Genomic DNA, 21,478 nt, shown 5'->3' with positions numbered 1-21,478 from the left:
TTATTAAAAATCTCTGCAAAGCAAAGGAAACCATCAACAAAATGAAAAGGCAACCTATGGAGTGGGAGAAAATATTTGCAAACTATATATCAGATAAAGGGTTGATATCCAAAATATACAAGAAGTCATACTACTCAATAGCAAAAATACAAATAACTCAAAAAAATGAGCAAAGGACATGAATAGATATTTCTCTAGAGAAGACTTATTAATGACCAAAAGTATATGAAAATGTGCAACATCACAAATTGTCAGGCAAATGCAAATCAAAACAACAGTGAGATGTCACCTCACACCTGTCAGAATGGCTGTTATCAAAAAGACAAAATGTAACTGTTGATGACAATGTGGAGAAAAGAGAACCCTTGAATACTTTTCAGAGAATGTAAATGGTACAGCCACTATAGAAAACAATAAGGAGGTTTCTCAAGAAATTAAAAGTAGAGCTGTCATCATATCCTGCAATCCTAAATCTTGGTATATATCTGAAGGAAATTAAGTTATTATTTCAAAGAGTTCCCTGTGCTCCCATTTTCGTTGCAGCATTATTCATAACAGCTAAGATACGGAAACAACGTAAGTGTCTGGAGACAGACGAATGAATAAAGGAAATGTGAAAAATACACACACACACATACAGAGATATACCCATCGGAACATTGTTCAGCCTTGAAAAAGGAAATCCTTTTATTCCTTTCTCTTGCCATGCTCTGGGTAGGACATCCAATACTATGTTGAAAAGCAGAGGTGATAGGTGACAGCACTGTCTTTTTCCTTAACACAGAGCAAAAGCCTTCAGTTTTTCACCATTAATTATATTAGCTGAGGGTTTGTCATATATGGTCTTTATTATGTTAAGGTATTTTCCTTCTAAACCATTGTATTAAGTGTTTTAATCATAAATCGATGTTGTATCTTGTCAAACGCTTTTTCTGCATCTATTGAAATAATCATATGATTTTTACCCTTTATTTTGTTTATGTGATGTATCACATTGATGGATTTGCACATGTTGAACCCTCGTGCTCCTGGGATGAACCCCATTTGGTTGTGATGAATAATCTTTTTAATGCATTGTTGCATTCAATTTGCTAGAATTTTGTTCAGGATTTTTGCGTCTGTATTCATCAGAGATATTGGACTGTAGTTCTTTTTTTGTGTGTTGTCCTTACCAGGTTTTGGTATCAGGGTAATGTTGGCCTCATCAAATGAGTTAGGGAGTACTGTCTCTTCTTCAGTGTTTTGGAAGAGTTTGAGCAGGATTGGTATTACATCCTCTTTGAAGGTTTGGTAGAATTCACTAGTGAAGCCATTTGGTCCTGAACTTCTGCTTTTGGGAAGGTTCTGGATGACTAATTGAATTTCCTTAGTGTTGATTGGTCTATTTAGATTTTCCAGTAATTCATGATTCAGTCTAGGAAGGCTATATGTTTCTAAGAAGTTGTTCATTTCTTCTAGGTTATTTAATTTTGTAGCATATAGTTCTTCATAGTATTCTTGTATGATGCTTTGTATTTCTATGGTACCCATTGTAACTTCTCTTTCATTTCTGATTTTTTTTATTAGTGTCTTCTTTTTTTTTTTTTTTTTATCTTAATGGGTCTAGCCAAGGGTTTGTCCATTTAATAATCTTTTCAAAGAACCACCTCTTTGTTCCATTAATTTTTCTGAATTAGGAATGAAGAAGTTAAATTGTCACTTTTTGCAGATGACATGATTCTTTATATAGAAAACCCCTAAAAACTCCCCCAAAAAGCAATTAGAAACAATAAACAAATATAATACCATTGCCAGCTACAAAATCAACATACAAAAATCCATTGCATTCCTATATACTAACAGTGAAATTTCAGAAAAGGAAATGAAAAAAAAAAAAATTACTTTTGCAATTGCAACAAAAAAAAAAAAAATACCTAGGAAAAAACATTAACAATGGATGTGATGGACCTATACATTGAAAACTATAAGATATTCTTAAATGAGATTGAATAAGACACAAAGAAATGGAAAGACATCGCATGTTCATGGATTGGAAGAATCAACATAGTTAACATGGCCATATTACCCAAAGCAATATACAGATTTAATGCAATCCCCATCAAAATTCCAATGGCATTTTTTAAAAAAGAAATAGAACAAAAAAATCATCAGATTTGTATGGAATCACCAAAGACCCCAAATTGCCAAAGGAATCTGAAGAAAAAAAGAATAAGGCTGGAGGTATCATACTCCCTGACTTCAGCTTGTACTACAGGGCAACAATAATCAAAAGAGCATGGTATTGGCAGAAAAACAGACACACAGACCAATGGAATAGAATTGAAAACCCAGAAATAAACCCACATAAATATTGACAGATGATTTTCGATAAAAGAGCCAAAAACATACAATGGAGAAAAGAAAGCCCCTTCAATAAATGGTGCTGGGAAAATTGGAAAGATACATGCAAAAGGATGCAACTAGACTGCTGTCACCATGTATCAAAATTAACTCAAAATGGATCAAAGACCTAAATATAAGACCTGAAACAATAAAATGCATAGAAGAAAACATAGGTACTAAACTTATGGACCTTGGGTTCAAAGAGGATTTTATGAATTTGACCTCAAAGGAAAGGGAAGTAAAAGCTACAATAAATTAATGGGACTATATCAAACTAAAAAGCTTCTGCACAGCAGAAGAAACCATCAACAAAACTAAAGATGCAACCAACTGAATTGGAGAAGATACTTGCAAACAACACCTGTGATAAGGGGGTAACATCCAAAATATATAAGGAATTCATACAACTCAATAACAAAAAGACAAGCTATCCAATTAAAAAATGGGCAGAGGCCATGAACAAAAAGTTCTCCCAAGAAGACATACAAGTGGCCAACACATATGAAAAAATGCTCTACTTCGCTATTTATTAGGGAAATGCAAATCAAAACCACAAGATATATCACCTCACACCTGTTAGAAAGGCTATCACCAAAGAGACAAATAATAACAAGTGTTGGAGAGTATGTGGAGAGAAAGGAACCCTCATACACTGTTCGTGGGAATGTAAATTGGTTCAGACACTATCGAAGGCACTGTGGAGGTTCCTCAAAAAATTAAGAATAGAATTACCATATGACGGACCAATATCTCTCCTGGGTATATGAAAAATCTCAAGACATTTATTTATAAAGATATATGTACTTCAGTGTTCTTTGTAGTTTTATTTACGTTGTCCAAGACATGAAAACAACAGTATCCTTCAATAGATGATTGGATAAAAAAGAAATGGTATATATACACAATGGTAACCATAAGAAAAGATGAAATACTGCCATTTGTGACAACATGGATGGATCTTGAGATTATCATCCTAAGCAAAATAAGTCAGACAGAAAAAAGTCAAGAACCATATGACTTCACTCATATATGAGATATAAAACTGAAAGCCACAAAGGAATAAGACAAACAAATACAGAAACAAAAACTCATAGACACAAACAATAGTTCAGTGGTTACCAGAGGGTAAGGGGGAAGGGGGGATGGTAGAAGAGAGTAAAGGGGGTCATATATATGTTTATGGAAAGAGAATTGACTCTGGGTAGTGAGCACACACAATGTGGTATATATATGATGTATTATAAAATTGTACACTTGAAACCTATGTAATTTTACTAACCACCCCAATAAATTTAATTTTAAAAAAAAGGAAATCCTGAAAAATAACCTGCTTTTCTTTCCACCAACCTCCTCTCTCAAGTTTTGGCTTCCGTGTGGCGAGCAACTGGACCTTTAGCACACCTTATGTCTGGGGCCAAACTTGCAATTCTAAGCTGCAATCCATGGCCAGAACTGGCAAGTGCCACTGTACCACCAGGAATCCAGAAGCTGAAGAGGACGTCATCAAAATGGCGGCATGAGGTGAGCCTCTGTAAAGCTCCCCTGGAATTTACAACTAATAGAACAACAACAACTCCACAAAGGACTCCCTGCACAGCAGACAGGCAAGATGAAGAGGCCCGCTACTGAGTTCACCTAAAGGTGGGCGAATTGCGCGAGCGGGGGAGGAGGGAAGGGAGAAGTGCGGAGACGGAGTCGCGGGGGCACAGGATGCAGACCTAGCTCCGTGCTCCGAGCTAGCTGCAACCCAGAACTACCACAGCTGCGGGAGAGGGAAGAACTCGGGATGCTAGGGCTCCGCTTATGGCCCACAGGGCTGAGGGGGCAGCATATGACACGGCTGAACCCAACGCTCACGGCAGAGACCTCGGAGAAAAGACTGAGGGAAGAAGGCTGAAATGGTGGTTTAAGTCCTCACTGCCGAGCAGAGAATGGAAGCCTTAGGCACTGAGACTAGCCGCCCTCTTCCTACCCTCCCAGAGCTCACCCCGCCCCCACCTGCCCGGTGCTAGGAGCAGAACAGTAGCAGTGTCAGATCAGAAGAACAGAATATTTGCTGTTCTGAGAACAGTGGACCGCAGACACAGATTCGCAGCCCAACTAGTTCTGGCAAAGGGGAGGGAGCTGTGGAAGCAGGACCGGCTGTGGTGGTGGTCGCCGCCATTGCTCTGGGCCACCTCTCACAACTCACCCCACCCCTGACCCCACATATCTGGGCGGATCCCTGAAGGAGTAAACAGAACTGTTGAAACATACGGGCTCTGAATCTGGTGCAGGAAGAGCTTTGGAACTTCAAAAGCTCTCCGCATACCCATCGGGACACTGCACCCTGGGACCTAGACGAACGATTAACAGAGGAGAAGCCTGTCTCCCAGGGAATCCCCCCGTTGTGTGAGAAACTGGAATAGTGCAGAGAAAACATAGCACTACCGTGTGAGAGAGAAAAAAAAGGCAGCAGACGGAGAGAAAATAAAACATTCTACCAACAACACTCGAAAACAAAAGAAAGACCTCTTCCTATCAACCTGTTGCAGAAGCCACTCCTGTAGATGTCTAGGAAGAGAAATAATAAATCATTAATTGCTATGAATAACCAAGGCAACAAGACAGATCAAAAAGAAAGTGAAAAGTCTCCAGAAAAGAAACTTAAAGATATGGAAGTATGTGACTTAAATGACAGAGAATTCAAGATTGCAGTACTGAAAAAACTCAACGAGATGCAAGAAAACACAGAAAGGCCATTTAATGAACTCAGAAACACAAAGAATAACATGGGCATTTTATGAAAGAGATTGAAATTTTTAAAAAGAACCAAATAGAATTTCCGGAGATTAAGAACTCAGTAGAATAAATTAAGAGTGAAATAACCATCTTAGGTAGTAGAGTTGAACAGATGGAGGAAAGAATCAGTGACATCGAAGATAGAAACCTGGAAATTACACAGATGGAAGAAGAAAGAGACTTGAGACTTAAAAGAAATGAAAGAACTCTACAAGAACTTTCTGACTCCATCAGAAAGAGCAATATAAGAATAATGGGCATACCAGAAGGAGAAGAAAGAGAGAAGGGAACAGAGAATATATTCAAACAAATTGTTGATGAGAACTTCCCAAACTTGTGGACAGAACTGGATCCTCGAATCCAAGAAGCAAATAGAACACCTAATTACCTCAATCCCAACAGGCCTTCTCCAAGGCACATTGTATTGAAGCTGTCTAAAATCAACGACAAAGAAAGAATCCTCAAGGAAGCCAGGGAAAAGAAGACGGTAACCTACCAAGGAAAGCCCATTAGATTACCATCAGATTTTTCAGCAGAAACTCTACAAGCCAGGATGGAGTGGAAACAAATATTCAAACTATTGAAAGAGAGAAATTATGAGCCAAGAGTAATATATCCAGCAAAGATATCCTTTAGATATGAAGGAGGAATAAAGACCTTTCCAGACATACAGAAGATGAAGGAATTTTCTAATACATGACCTGCACTACAAGAAATACTAAAGGAGGCTATTCGACCACCATCAGCAGGGGCAATTTGTGGCAACGGAAACATAAAAAGGGGGGAGAGTAAGGCCTGAACTGGAATATGGGAATGGAGAAAGTAAATGTGCTGAAGAAAATGGAATACTCTAATATCAAACTTTCTTTTACATAAACTTAAGGGTAACCACTCAAAACAATCCAGAACTGAAATATATACTGTAATAAAAGAAGAAACCGAGGGAAACATCATAGAATACCACCACACAGAAATAATAGACAACAACAAAATGGCAAAGAAACAATGGAGACACAGCCTTACCAGAAAACTAAAGATAGAATGACAGGAAATCCTCACATATCAATAATCACCCTAAATGTAAGTGGACTGAACTCACCAATAAAAAGGCACAGAGTAGCAGGTTGGATCAAAAAACTAAACCCAAACATATGCTGTCTCCAAGAGACACATCTCTGCTACAAGGACAAGCATAGACTCAAAGTGAAAGGGTGGAAATTGACACTCCAAGCAAATGGTACCCAGAGAAAATCAGGTGTAGCCATAATGATTTCAGATGAAACAGACTTCAGGGTGAAAAAGATAACGAGCCAAAGATGGACATTTCATAATGGTAAATGGGACTATACAACAAGAAGACATAACAGTCATCAATATTTGTGCCACCAATAAGGGAGCACCGAAATATAGCAAGCAACTACTAACAGAACTAAAGGGAGAAATTGACCAAAACACAATTATACTAGGGGACTTAAATACATCATTGACAGTTATGGATAGATCATCCAAACAGAAAATAAATAATGAAATAGCAGCCCTAAATGACACATTAGATGAAATGGACATAATTGACATATATAGAGCACTTCATCCTAAAACATCAGACTATGCATTCTTTTCTAGTGTACACGGAGCATTCTCAAGGATAGACCATGTATTGGGACATAAAATCAGCCTCAGCAAATTTAAGAAGATTGAAATCATACCAAGCATATTCTCTGATCATGAGGCTTTGAAATTGGATGTCAACTGCAAAAAGAAAGCAGGAAAAACACAAATACATGGAGATTAAACAACATACTTTTAAAGAGCGACTGGGTCAAAGAAGAAATTAGAGGAGAGATCAAAAGATACATAGAAACAAATGACAGTGAAAATACATCCTACCAAAATTTTTGGGATGCAGTGAAAGCAGTTTTAAGAAGGTAATTTATATCATTACAGGCCTATCTCAAGAAACAAGAAAAATCCCAAATAAGTAACCTTGTGTTACACATTAAAGAACTAGAAAAGGAAGAACAAATGAAACCCAAGGTCAACAGAAGAAAAGAAATAACAAAAATCAGAGCACAACTAAATGAAGTAGAGAACAAAAAGACAATAGAAAAAATTAATGTGACAAAGAGCTGGTTCTTTGAAAAGATTAACAAAATTGACAAACCCTTGACTAGACTCACTAAGATTAAAAGAGAGAAGACAATAATTAACAAAATCAGAAATGAAAAAGGGGATGTTATCATGGACGCCACAGAAATATAAAGGATCATCCAAGAATACTATGAAGGACTATATGCCACCAAATTCAATAATCTAGAAGAAATGGACAAGTTCTTAGAAACATATAGCCTTCCTAGGTTGAACCATGAAGAACTGGAAAATCTAAACAGACCGATCACCAGTAACGAAATTGAATCAGTCATCCAAAACCTTCCCAAAAGCAAAAGTCCGGGACCAGATGGCTTCAATAGTGAATTCTACGAAATCTTCAAAGAGGATCTAATACCAATCCTGCTCAAACTCTTCCAAAAAACTGAAGAAGAGACAGTACTCCCTAACTCATTTTATGAGGCTAACATTACCCTGATACCAAAACCTGGTAAGGACAACACAAAAAAAGAAAACTAAAGACGAATATCTCTGATGAATTCAGATACAAAAATCCTAAACAAAATTCTAGCAAATCGAATACAACAATGCATTAAAAAGATTATTCATCACAACCAAGTGGGGTTTATCCCCGGGGCACAAGGAGGGTTCAACATCCACAAATCCATCAATGTGATACATCACATAAACAAAATAAAGGACAAAAATCATATGATTATATCAATTGATGTAGAAAAAGCATTTGACAAGATACAACATCCATTTATGATTAAAACACTTAATAAAATAGGTATAGAAGGAGAATACCGTAACATAATAAAGGCCATATATGACAAGCCCTCAGCTAATCTCATAATTAATGGTGAAAAACTGAAGCCCTTTGCTCTACGTTCAGGGACATGACAGGGCTGTCCCCTATCACCTCTGCTTTTCAACATAGTGTTGGAAGTCCTTTCCAGAGCAATCAGGCAAGACAAAAAATAAAAGGCATCCAAATTGGGAATGAAGAAGTTAAATTATCACTCTTTGCAGATGACATGATGCTATATATAGAAAACCCTGAAGACCCCACCAAAAAGCTATTAGAAACAATCAACAAATACAGTAAAGTTGCTGGCTACAAAATCAACATACAAAATTCCATTGCATTCCTATATACTAACAATGAAATCTCAGAAAAAGAAATACAAAAAACAATTCCTTTTGCAATTGCAGCAAAAAGAATAAAATATCTAGGAATAAACTTAACCAAGGATGTGAAGGACCTATATGCTGAAAACTATAAGACATTTTTTAAAGAAATTGAAGAAGACACAAAGAGATGGAAAGACATTCCATGCTCATGGATTGGAAGAATCAGCATAGTTAAAATGGCCATATTACCTAAAGCAATATACAGATTTAATGCAATCCCCATCAAAATCGACAAAATAAAGAGGCCACCAACTGAATGGGAGAAGATTTTTGCAAACAGTGCCTCCGATAAGGGGCTAATATCCAAAATATACAAGGAACTCATGCAACTCAACAACAAAAAAACAAACAACCCAATTGAAAAATGGGCAGAGGACCTGAAGAGACATTTCTCCAAAGAGGACATAAAAATGGGTAATAGACATATGAAAAAACGCTCAACATCACTAATCATCAGAGAAATGCAAATAAAAACCACAATGTGGTATCACCTCACCCCAGTCAGAATGGCTATCATCAGCAAGACAAATAGTAACAAGTGTTGGAGAGGCTGTAATAAGCTGATGAATGACTCATTTTGGTTAAGATAATGTATCTTAGGCCTGGGCTATTCAGCTTTTTAGCACCTATGGACATGTCCATTAGAAATGAACTAAATTAGAGTGGGAAGGCTCAGAATCAGAAAGTGACATTGAGGTCCTCTGGTCCAACTCTCTGCCCAGGGCATGAAATCATATCCCAGATACGCAGTCTTTCAGCCTTTGCCTAAATACCTCTAAGACTGCACCTTCATATCTGCTCCTTCAAGCTTATCCCAGATCAGTGGAATGACTTGGAAGGATTAAAGTTTGTCACTGAATGCATTGTAGTGCCTTAAGAGATCAGAATAAGACTTGGAAGAAAAAATAGAATTCTATTCACCATAAATTAGTATCCTATCTAGCCTGGGACATAAATTTAAAACTATGATTTGATTTTCATAACAGTAGATAGAATATATCTCTTAGGTCACTTCTAATTACAAAAGAATTTACATTCAAATAATTTCTCACTTCAAATTTCTTGTCTGTGCAATGGTACTACTTTTGAAAAGCAGATTAGATAGCCCTCCCCCCGACCACCACAAGTCCTATATCTGGCCTGAAAAGGCAGGGATCCCACTTACAAAAGAGGTTGGGGTTCATGGTTATGGTTATCGTGAATCCATTTCCTGGTTCATGGACCCAGAAGAAGATCGCGGCCACATTCTGGAAGGATCTGATGCTCCTTCTACTAAGACCACTCTCACAGAAATCTGTATACCGCTCAGTTGTGGGGAGAGGATGATCCTGGGAACTGTGGAACTTTTCTTCCTTGAGAATCCAACCATCAAATATCTTCCAACAAAAAAATACAGACATAGATGATCACGGCCATCAACTCCTGAAGTCACAGGTGTGTTGAAAGGGGAGCTGGGGGGAAGTTACCCAGCAACGAACCTTCAGTCATAAATGAAGAATTGACAGCCTACTTGCTTTCCATTTGTGTATATTTTGACTATGAGGGTTGTTTACAAATGAAATTATTAATTAGTTATTACTTTTAAAAAATAAGCCTTAAAGTTTCCAAAGTAAGTAAACTTTATTTTATAATTTCAGCCACCTTGGTAAATGAAACTACAGACAAGGTTTGATAAGCTAGGTATATTTTTTTCCCGATAATATTAAAATAAATACATAGCTATTGTATTTAAATTTTTTTCATTTATCACCTAAAGTCTTTTTATTAACAACCAATCAGGTACTCTGAGGACAAATTGTGGCCAACCATTCCATATCCTTTACCTAACATGCATATTGTTGCCTTAACGTATTTGGTCAAGCAAACCTCCTTATCTGTGTCAAATAATTTTCAAAATGTAGGGAATTCTCTGAGGATCTGTGGAAAGGAAAATCTTTTATTCTATTAGACTTGTAAGTGTAGAATTTTAAGTGTCAGTAAATTATCTTTTATAACTGCGCCTTTGGAACTGTAAATAATGGTGCCTGGTGCTATTGTTTCAAAAAGGTGTTTGAAGCAGTAAAATGCAGCCATGATTTATATCAACTTTGTTCATGTAGCCAGTTGTGAAGTGTCTATCTTAGTTGTATTCACTTTTCAAAGATAGACTTTCTATTTTCACCTTTAGATGAAAAGTTCTTAGTGTTTTTCTTTTAACATATGGTAATATCCCACAAGCAATGACAGAAAATGAAATGTGATAATTCTTTGTATCACCTCAGCACTGAAAAGAAGACAATAAAACACTCATCTTATTATTTTTAGTTTGGGAGATGCATATTTAGTTTCTTTGAGATTTTTTTATTCTGCAAAGGAATTTTAGTTTGGGATTTATAGAGATTTGTCAGCACAGGTGAGTTGGGGACCAGAGCTGTGCTGAGATCCTGAATGCTGCAGTGGGGACCTTGGCTCTGTGCTGCCTTAGAGTCTAGGGCCACGTTCATGGTCAGTCATTCTTTCAAAGTCCTCTTTACAGTCTGTCATTGAGACAGCAATTTCTTAGTAGTGTTGCCCCACTTCTGAAGGCATATTAAGGAAGATTTTCACTATCTTTTTAAGATCATAGCAGTAGGGATTTTTGTTTTTTTGTTTTGGTGGTGGTTTTGTTTTCTTCCATTTGTCTTGTTTTCCTGGAGTTTATTATCTGTATATGTTTTGTTTTGTTTTAATTATGGAAAGTTCACTTTAGAGAAACAAGAAAAAAAACTTTAAAAGTTTTAAATTTGCACCCCATGTTCATTGCAGCGTTATTTACAATAGCCAAGGTATAGGAAAAACCTAAGTATCCATCGATGGATGAGTGGATAAAGAAATTGTGGTATGTAAGTATATATACAATGTGATATTACCCAGCCTTAAAAAAAAGAATGAATCTTTGCAGGAGTTTATGGGGACAAATGGTTTAATAGAGTCAAGAGAAAAGGGGGAAAAATAAAGCAGGCCTTCCCAATTTTGTTTGGCTATAAGAATGATCCTTACTAAACTGGCTGTCTAGGTTCTTCCTCCGAAGATTGTGACTTAGTTATCTTTGGTAGAAGTATAGGAGCTGTTTGTTAAACAAGAAAATTCTTATGATCAGGCATATTTGGGAAATACTACCATAAAATAAATAAATTTGACACATTCTGAGCCATTCTCAATCTTCCCTAATTCCCCTCCCCATGTACATAAAGAACTAAATCAACAGTAGCAAACCTTATATTTAGAGACCTACTTAAAAATGTCATTGAATCACTACTTTTTTACCTAATCCTCCAAGTGCATGACCGATCTTGTTTGCTATAGCAGTCACAAACAGGCAGGCAATGGTGGTCACTAACATGCATATCTGCAGGCTGCAGCATATTAAGCTCATAAGAAAAGAGGGTCATATTTTGGTTGAAGCCCTTCCCTTATGTTTCCTAGCAATATGTGCAGTTGTTTTCATGTTGAACCTAAATTGATAATAATTAAAGACCAGACGTTTCTAGTAGTACAAGATTGAAGTAAGAGTTTACCTGTGTATAATTTTCATTGTTACCTTACCAATAAATCTATGCTCTAAGTAAAAATAGTGTTCTTACTTTGCAGAAAAAGGTTTTTAGATTGGGTCCCAGGCTCACCTTTCAAACTAGATTGCTGCCTCTGAGTCTTTCCTCTGGAGGAAAATTACATTGGTATTCAAAACAGGGGGCAGAAATAAAGAATAGTTAATGCAAAGCTATCTAACTAATACAAAAACAAAGCCACAAAAAAATGTAGATATGTTTTCAAAGTGAAAGCTTGTTTACTGCTTAGCAATCCAAAATTTGAAGGTCCTTTTGTAGTTATGAAAAATGGCTAGCGTACTAATTTATGATTTAACATACTGAATAAAAGATTTTTTTAATCTATATAGAAATACTTCTCTTAGGTCAGATTTTACTAACCTATTCTCAATTATATCTCTTTAAAAAGTATATCATGATCATTATTAAGCCTTTCTAAACTTCTAGATGGTATTTATTTCATCTCTTCCTGCCATAATCCAAAGTTCTGTGGTATGTTTGACTCATGGAAAGTAAAATGGGCTCAACCTGTTTCTGGGGGATTTTTGGAGTGCAAACTGAGAACTTCATTCCCATTGTACTTCTGGAATCACAAAGGTGTCAGAAAGAGGGTCTCTCCTGCTGGTTTCAGTATTCTCTCAAAAAAAATTAATCCTTAAAACTCGTTGTATTCAAAAGAGAGCTGACTAGTAATCCTAGGAAGAGCATATGTTCTAAAATTATTTGCTTTTCTTCCAAAAGAAGGGATATTCTTTGAGTTATACCAATTGGCTTCTCTTTTCAAATTTTGTGAGGATCTTTGCCAAATTACTGTGTAAACAGATATAATCATCTCAGGATGGAGAGCCTTTTATTCAAGCTTTTAGACAATGAAAAGTTTCAAGATTGAAATATAATAATGCAGGCATGAAAGCAATGTATATCTTATCAAATTATTCCCTTCTTTCTCTAGGTGAAATCGGAGTTACTTAAACATTTTTTTAAAGTGTTTTACTTGGAATTAGATATGTGTAAGTGATGCATGTGTATATATTATGTTATCGTGTTTCCCTGAAAATAAGACTGGGTCTTATATTAAATTTTGCTCCAAAAGACACATTAGGGTTTATGTTCAGGGAATGTCTTCCTGAAAAATCATGCTAGGGCATATTTTTGGTTAGGTCTTATTTTCGGGCAAACACGGTACTCGTGCAATTAAAAACAGAATGGTGAGAGAAAAAAAAGGTCATTTTTATTATCTGGAAATCTTCACTCAATTGTCTTTCCCATTTTCCTGGACTGTCCTGGAATGATAGTTTGAACTTCGGAAAGCTGCCGGTTTCGACTCTGTTACCACTGTTACCCTAATCCCGCAGTTATATTTTTGCATTTCACTTAGCTTTCCAAATTCTCAGGCCCCATGAATAACTAGTCTTTTTGGTATTGAGGCCTGTCTTCTGCTTTGCACAGATTCTATAAATAAGGACATTTAGCTTCAGGCAGTTCTGCTCCAGTCTAATCCCAGATGTGTGTGGCACATATCACAGGCTCACTTTAGCCCCTTGAACAGCTATGCTTCACAGGCAGGTGGAAAAGCAGTTCCTGACTATGTAATGTATAGGTTTGTGGGGGAAGAGGTTTTCACCATAGTTGTCCATCTGTTTACCAGTGCTAGTTGAATAATTTCTCTTGCAACAAACGTAACTAGTTCATAATTCAAAAGCCTGAAAATAGTTTGTTTCAAAGCTGTACTCTCCCTTTATTTAAACCATGATGTCTGATGTGGCAACATGAATTTTTAGTTTTGAGGTAATATGAACTACAGTTTAAATGTACTTTAAAGCTGAAAAAAGTTTCAATACATATGTATTATTGCATTTGATTATTTTAACAAATAGACTATTTTGTGATCTAAAATAATAGTAAGTGCCATTATTTTGTTGTATTATTAAATGAAGTATGTATATAACATTCCACGGAACTTAAAGTCCTTTTTAGTATGAGTATTAGTGCACGTATTTGTTGAAGTTGAGGACTCAAGTACATGATCACATGTTGATCCTGAAAACTCACATTTTGTGGTCTAATTTTATTTTGTGGTCTAATTTTATTATTGTCTACTTGATAGCATGTAAGTTGATATTGGTTTAAACTTGAAAATGTAAACTTCTTCCTTTCTATTTCCTCCTTTCTCTTTATTCTTAGAGTATAAAATATTAAATTGTCTTATGAAAGGTCATACTTGGTATTTTTTCAATGATTCTGTAAGCATATTACTAAAATTCATGACTTAAATCCTCTAAAGATGTTTCCAAATAATTTACATGAAAGCTATTTAGACCATCAATTTTACCTTCCATTTGGGACAAAATATTTAAAGCATAATCCAAAATTTGAGTGTTTTATTTAACTCATATGATTGTTTTACAGGTATGATTTGTTATATAATTAAATTTAGTTTTTAAGATGCATTTATGTAGTAGGCTTTTCTGGTGTTCTTTGTGGAATTTCAACAACATAGTCATATGCAGATACTTGATAAATAACTTTTCTTTAAGGCACTAATTCATCATTTAGGTGATGATTACTAAAAATGGCACTGAACCCTGTATTTTAATTCTTTATATTCAGACACATGATTCATATAAGAAATCTGCACTAAGAGTCCAATCTCCCTCTGCTGCTTACCCTGAGGGCTGTGCTTTAAATTTGTTTCGCCAATAAGCAAATCTCCTTTGAGTCTCAGATGCTGGTATTATAAAAATGAGGATGAGATTATCACTTCCCTGAAGGAACTTTTAGTGCAGCCAGTTGGATACTGACTAGAATTTGAATGGCGGTTTCCTTCGCAAAGCACTCGAACACACATGGATTCAATTGATCGATATTTGTAGCTTATGGTTTATGGGTGTATATTTAATGCCTAGATACATCTCAGGGCTTAATACAGAGACATCTTTTCTTCTATAAGCAGAGTGTGATCCTGTGCATGTGACACATTTTACAAATGTATGTCATTGATCATAGGGAGACAAAACAGTGTGGCAAGCTCAATGTAAAACCTTAAAAAAACCCTGTTCAACATCAGTTCTTATATTGTGGGCGTTTTTTGTATCTTGTTGTTGGAAGGATAAGCAAATATCAGGGCCAAATTATCAAAACAGATTGTGGATGTTGATGAATTCTGCAAAGGCCCAAAATGTAAATGTACATTTGTCAATAATTCAAGTTTGGTACTCTCCCCTCTAACAAATTCACATCATCTTTTGTCATTTCCTAATAGCTGATTCCAAGTATACAGTTTAGACATTTTCCTTCTAGAATGGGCAAATACTCTGGATAATTGAAATGCAGTTTAATGAGTTACTTCAAACATTTACCAGTTAATTTTCAAATCTTTTCCATTTTGGGTTTAGCCTCGTCTGCAACTGTCTGTGAAATACTTGAGGGGAATGAAGGAAGAAATTGTTCAGCTTATACTTGGCAGAAAAGTTCTGTTGCTGAATAAGATCACAAGTTTTGGCTGGAATGGTTTGGTAATAGTTTTTTCCACTGTGCAAAGCCAGACACGCTCTGCCAAACAGCAGAACAGAATCTATACTGTCAAAATGGGGAGAGAAAAAAAAAGTAGTGTCAATTATGAAGTTGGAAGATTCTGGCAGCACCCTTAGAATCTGGGATTTCCACTCTGCTGTGAGAGGAACATGTGAGCACCAATGATGGCGGCTTGGTCTGCTGCTGTATGGCCTGAAGAATATTGACACAGCTTAATAAATGACAAGGCTTAAGTGCTTGGTTCAGAATTCTTTATTCAGAGTGCTCTGAGAACCTCTGTCAGTAAAGATTTTTGGCACGCATTGTTACTGCACTGCTCTTCCAATTGGGTAACAGATGTGATAGCAAACATTTATCACGTGCTTTAGAACGTGTTAAATCCTTTCTATGTATTAGCTCATTTAATTCTCACATTAACCCTATGAAGCTAGTATGATATTTTTTTTTATCTCCCTTTCAGAGATGAGAAAAGAGAGGCAACAGGGAACTAAGTATCTCTCCTGGTGCCACACAGTTAATGAGTCTGTCTATGGAAGCCATGCTTCTGCTGCTGTTCTCCAGTGTGTTGGTACGAAGAATGATCTAGTAATGTTTAACAGAAAAATATATATTCCCTTTCTTAGGCCCTTAGGGCTCTTTTTTGATGGCTTTTTGGGCAACGATTTTTATTTGGGGGGGTGGGGTGGGAAGAACAGAGGTATATAAATTCCACCAGAATTATTACATTTATGAATCTCTAATTTTGAACAATATTGTTAGGAGTATTCAATGTAGACTTGAAGTGACACCTGGTTGGATAATTTGATGGCTCGCCTTATTTTTGACTGTTAATTTTGTTTAATGGTTGAACTATAAAATTGTTTAATACTGAGTAACAATGAAATAGTGCCTGCATAATACTATTTATTAAAATACTTTTTTTTTTTTTAAATAAAGTTTATCTGGGTGACAACTGTTAGTAAAGTTACATAGATTTCAGGTGTACAATTCTGTAATACATTATTTGTATCTCACATCGTATGTTCACCACCCAGAGTCAGTTCTCTTTCCATCACCATATATTAGACCCTGTTTACCCTCTTCTAGAGTTCCCCCCCGAACCCCCTTACCCTCTGGTAACCGCTAAACTATTGTCTGTGTCTATGAGTTTTTGTTTCATTTGTTTGTCTTGTTCTTTTGTTGTTTTCAGTTTTATATACCACATGTCAGTGAAATCATGTGGTTCTCTACTTTTTCTGTCTGACTTATTTCGCTTAGCATTATAATCTCAAGATCCATCCATGTTGTCACAATTGGTACTATTTCATCTTTTCTTACGGCCGAATAGTATTCCATTGTGTATATATACCACAACTTCTTTATCCATTCATCTATCGAAGGACATTTTGGTTGTTTCCATATCTTGACCACAGTAAATAAAGCTGCAATGAACATTGGAGCACACGAGTCTTTATGGATAAATGTTTTCAGGATTTGGGGGTAGATACCCAGGAGAGGGATTGCTAGGTCATATGGTAATTCTATTCTAATCTTTTGAGGAACCTCCATGCTGCCTTCCATAGCAGCTGCACCAGTCTGCATTCCCACCAACATTGTATGAGAGTTCCTTTTTCTCCACAGCCTCTCCAACACTTGTTACTATTTGTCTCGTTGATGATAGCCATTCTAACTGGGATGAGGTGATATCTCATTGTGGTTTTTATTTGCATTTCTCTGATGATTAGTGATGTTGAGCATTTTTTCATATGTCTATCTGCCATTTGTATGTCCTCTTTGGAGAAATGTCTCTTCAGGTCCTCTGCCCATTTTTCAATTGGGTTGTTTTTTTGTTGTTGTTGAGTTGCATGAGTTCCTTGTATATTTTGGATATTAGCCCCTTATCGGAGGCACTGTTTGCAAAAATCTTCTCCCTTTCATTTGGTTGCCTCTTTATTTTGTTGAAGGTTTCTTTTGCTGTGCAGAAGCTTTTAAGTTTAATATAGTCCCATTCGTTTAATTTAGCTTTTACTTCGCTTGCCTTTGGAGTCAAATTCATAAAATGCTCTTTGAACCCAAGGTCCGTAAGTTTAATACCTATGTTTTCTTCTATGCAGTTTATTGTTTCAGGTCTTATGCTTAGGTCTTTGATTCATTTTGAATTAATTTTGCTACATGCTGACAGATAGCAGTCCAGTTTCATTCTTTTTAACGTGGCTATCCAATTCTGCCAGCACCATTTATTGAAGAGGCTGTCCTTTCTCTGTTGTATGTTGTTTGCGTCTTTGTCAAAAATTATCTGTCCATATTTATGTGGGTTTCTTTTTGGATTCTCAATTCTATTGGTCTATGTGTCTGTTTTTCAGCCAATACCATGCTGTTTGGATATTGTTGCCCTGTAGTACAAGCTAAAGTCAAGGAGTGTAATACCTCCAGCATTGTTCTTTTTTCTTAGGATTGCTTTGGCTATTCGTGGTCTTTGTGGTTCCATACTAATCTGATGATTTTTTGTTCTATTTCTTTAATAAATGCCATTGGGATTTTGATGGCGATTGCATGAAATCTGTATATTGTTTTGGGGAATACGGCCATTTTAACTATGTTGATTCTTCTAATCCATGAGCATGGAATGTCTTTCCATTTCTTTGTGTCTTCTTCAACGTCTTTTAAAAATGTCTATTGTTTTCAGCACATAGGTCTTTCACATCCTTGGTTAAGCATATCCCTAGGTATTTTATTCTTTTTGTTGCAATTGTAAAAGGAAATTTTATTATTATTATTATTATTATTATTATTTCTTTTTCTGATATTTCATTTTTAGTATATAGGAATGCAATGTACTTTTGTACATTGATTTTGTAGCCGGCAACTTTACTGTATTTGTTGATTGTTTCTAATAGTTTTTTGGTGGAGTCTTTAGAGTTTTCTATCTATAGCATCATGTCATCTGCAAAGAGTGATAATTTAACTTCTTCATTCCCAATTTGGATGCCTTTTATTTCTTTCTCTTGCCTGATTGCTCTGGCAAGGACTTCCAACACTATGTTGAAAAGTAGAGGTGATAGAGGACAGCCCTGTCGTGTTCCTGAACATAGAACACAGGGCTTCAGTTTTTCACCATTATGATATTAGCTAAGTGTTTGTCATATTTGGTCTTTATTATGTTATGGTATTTTCCTTGTATACCTATTTTATTAAGTGTTTTAATCATAAATGGATGTTGTATCTTGTCAAATGCTTTTTCTGCATCAATTGATATAATCATATGATTTTTGTCCTTTATTTTGTTTATGTGATATATCACATTGATGGATTTGCGTATGTTGAACCATCTTTGTGCCCCTGGGATGAACCCCACTTGGTCGTGATGAATAATCTTTTTAATGTATTGTTACATTCGATTTGCTAGAATTTTGTTTAGGATTTTTGCATCTGAATTCATCCGAGATATTAGTCTGCAGTTTTCTTTTTTTGTGTTGTCCTTACCAGGTTTTGGTATCAGGTTAATGTTGGTCTTATAAAATGAGTTAGGGAGTACTGTCTCTTCTTCAATTTTTTGGAAGAGTTTGAGTAGAACAAGTATTAGACCCTCTTTGAAGGTTTGGTAGAATTCACTAGAGAAGCCATCTGGTCCCAGACTTTTGCTTTTGGGCAGGTGTTGGATGACTGATTAAATTTCCTTACTGGTGATCGGGTTTATTTACATTTTCTAATTCTTCGTGGTTCAGCCCAGAAAGGCTATGTGTTTCTAAGAACTTGTCCATTTCTTCTACATTATTGAATCTTGTGGTATATAGTCCTTCATAGTATTCTTGGATGATCCTTTGTATTTCTGTGACATCCGTGATAACTTCCCCTCTTTCATTTCTGATTTTATTAGTGTCTTTTTTTGTTTTTTTAGTGAGTTTAGCTAAGGGTTTTTCAATGTTATTAATCTTTTCAAAGAACTAGCTCTTTGTCACATTAATTTTTTTCTATTGTCTTTTTATTCTCTATTTCATTTAGTTCTGTTTTGATTTTTATTATTTCCTTTCTTCTGCTGACCTTGGGTTTCATTTGTTCTTCTTTTTTTAGTTCTTTAAGGTGTAACATGAGATTATTTATCTGGGATTATTCTTGTTTCTTGAGATAGGCCTGTAATGATATAAATTACCCTCTTAAAACTGCTTTCGCTGCATCCCCAAAATTTTGGTAGGATTTATTTTCATTCTCATTTGTTTCTATGTATCTTTTGATTGCTCCTCTTATTTCTTCTTTGATCCAGTCATTCTTTAAATGTATGTTGTTTAATCTCCACATATTTATGTTGTTTCCTGCTTTCTTTTTGCTGTTGATATCCAATTTCAAAGCTTTGTGACCAGAGAATATGCTTGATATGATTTCAATCTTCTTAAATTTGCTGAGGCTAGTTTTATGTCCAAATATATGGTCTATCCTTGAGACTGTTCCATGTACACTAGAAAAAAATGTATAGTCTGATGTGCTTTAGGATGAAGTGCTCTATATATGTCAATTATGTCCATTTCATCTAATGTGTCATTTAGGGCTGCTATTTCATTATATAGTTTCTTTTTGGACATCTATCCATAGCTGTCAATGATGTATTTAGGTCCCCTAGTATAATTGTGTTTTGGTCAATTTCTCCCTTTAGTTCTGTTAGTAGTCACTTGGTATATTTTGGTGCTCCCTGACTGGGGGCATAAATATTGATGACTGTTACGAATTCTTGTTGTATAGTCCCTTTTATCATTGTGAAATATCCATCTTTGTCTCATTACCTTTTTTATCCTGAAGTCTGTTTTATCTGGTATCACTATGGGTACACCTGATTTTCTCTGGATTCCATTTGCTTTGAGTGTCAACCTCCACTCTTTCACTTTGAGTCTATGCTTGTCCTTGTAGCTGAGATGTGTCTCTTGGAGCAGCATATGGTTGGGTTTACTTTTTGTTTGTTTGTTTGTTTGTTTGTTTATCCAATCTGTTACTCTGTGCCTTTTTATTGGTGAGTTCAGTCCATTTACATTTAGGGTGATTATTGATATGTTAGGATTTCCTATCATTCTATCTTTAGTTTTCTGGTAAAACTGTGTCTCCATTGATTCTTTGCCTTTTTGTTATTGTCTGTTGTTTCTATGTGGTGCTATTCTATGATTTTTCCCTCTGTTTCTTCTTAGGAGTGGATGCTGGAACAGGTTGATAGAAAGAAGTCTTTCTTTTATTTTCCAATTGAATGTTTTATTTTCTCTCTGACTGCAGCCTTTTATTCTCTCTCATACTGTAGTGTTACATTTTTCTGCACTATTCCATCTTCTCACACAATGGGGAGATTCCCTGAAAGGCAGGCTTCTTCTCTGTGAACAGTTCGCCTGGGTCATAGGGCACCACCTGTGTGGGGGGATGTGGAGAGCTTCTGAAGTTCCAAAGCTCTTCCTGCACCAGATTCAGAGCCTTTGTGTTTCAGCAGCTCTGTTTACTCCTGCAGGGATCCAGCCAGATAGTTGGGAACAGGGGCAAGGTGGGTTGTGAGATGTGGCCCAGAGCAATGGCGGGGACCACCACCACAGCCAGTCCTGCTTCCACAGCTCCCTCCCCTTTGCAAGAACTAGTCGGGCTGCAAGTCCATGTCTATGGACCATATTTCTCAAAACTGCAAATATTCTGTTCTCATCTGACACTGTTACTGTTCCGCTTCTAGCACTGGGCATGTGGGGGCAGGGCTTGCTCTGGGAGGGTAGGGAGGGGGCGACTAGTCTCAGTGCCTAAGGCTTCTGTTCTCTGCGGCAGTGAGGGCTTAAACCACCATTTTCAGCCTTCTTCCCTCAGTCTTTGCTCCGAGGTCTCTGCCGTGAGCATTGGGTTCAGCCGTGTTATTTGCTGTCCTCTCAGCCCTGTGCGCCATAAACGGAGCCCTAGCAGTGCAAGTTCTTCCCTCTCCCACA

At 36.3% G+C, this 21,478-nt stretch overlaps 1 protein-coding gene across 4 annotated transcripts in view; it reads left to right on the top strand.

Moving 5' to 3' along the window:
- The window catches only part of PRR16 (proline rich 16), a 278,138-nt gene that overhangs the window by 97,008 nt on the left and 159,652 nt on the right, over positions 1-21,478 (top strand). The window contains exon 1 of one of the 4 annotated variants that reach the window (XR_012494959.1): positions 16,111-16,131. The exons of the other annotated variants lie outside the window; for them this stretch is intronic. The gene's annotated coding sequence lies outside the window, so the exon portion shown is untranslated. Of the gene's footprint in view, positions 1-16,110; positions 16,132-21,478 lie in introns of those variants that run through there. 4 annotated transcript variants of the gene reach the window in all.

This window comes from Rhinolophus sinicus, linkage group LG03, assembly GCF_036562045.2.
Source record: "Rhinolophus sinicus isolate RSC01 linkage group LG03, ASM3656204v1, whole genome shotgun sequence".
NCBI lineage: Eukaryota > Metazoa > Chordata > Mammalia > Chiroptera > Rhinolophidae > Rhinolophus > Rhinolophus sinicus.
Note: the sequence above shows the minus strand (reverse complement) of the source record. Positions and strands in the feature narration are given on the sequence as shown.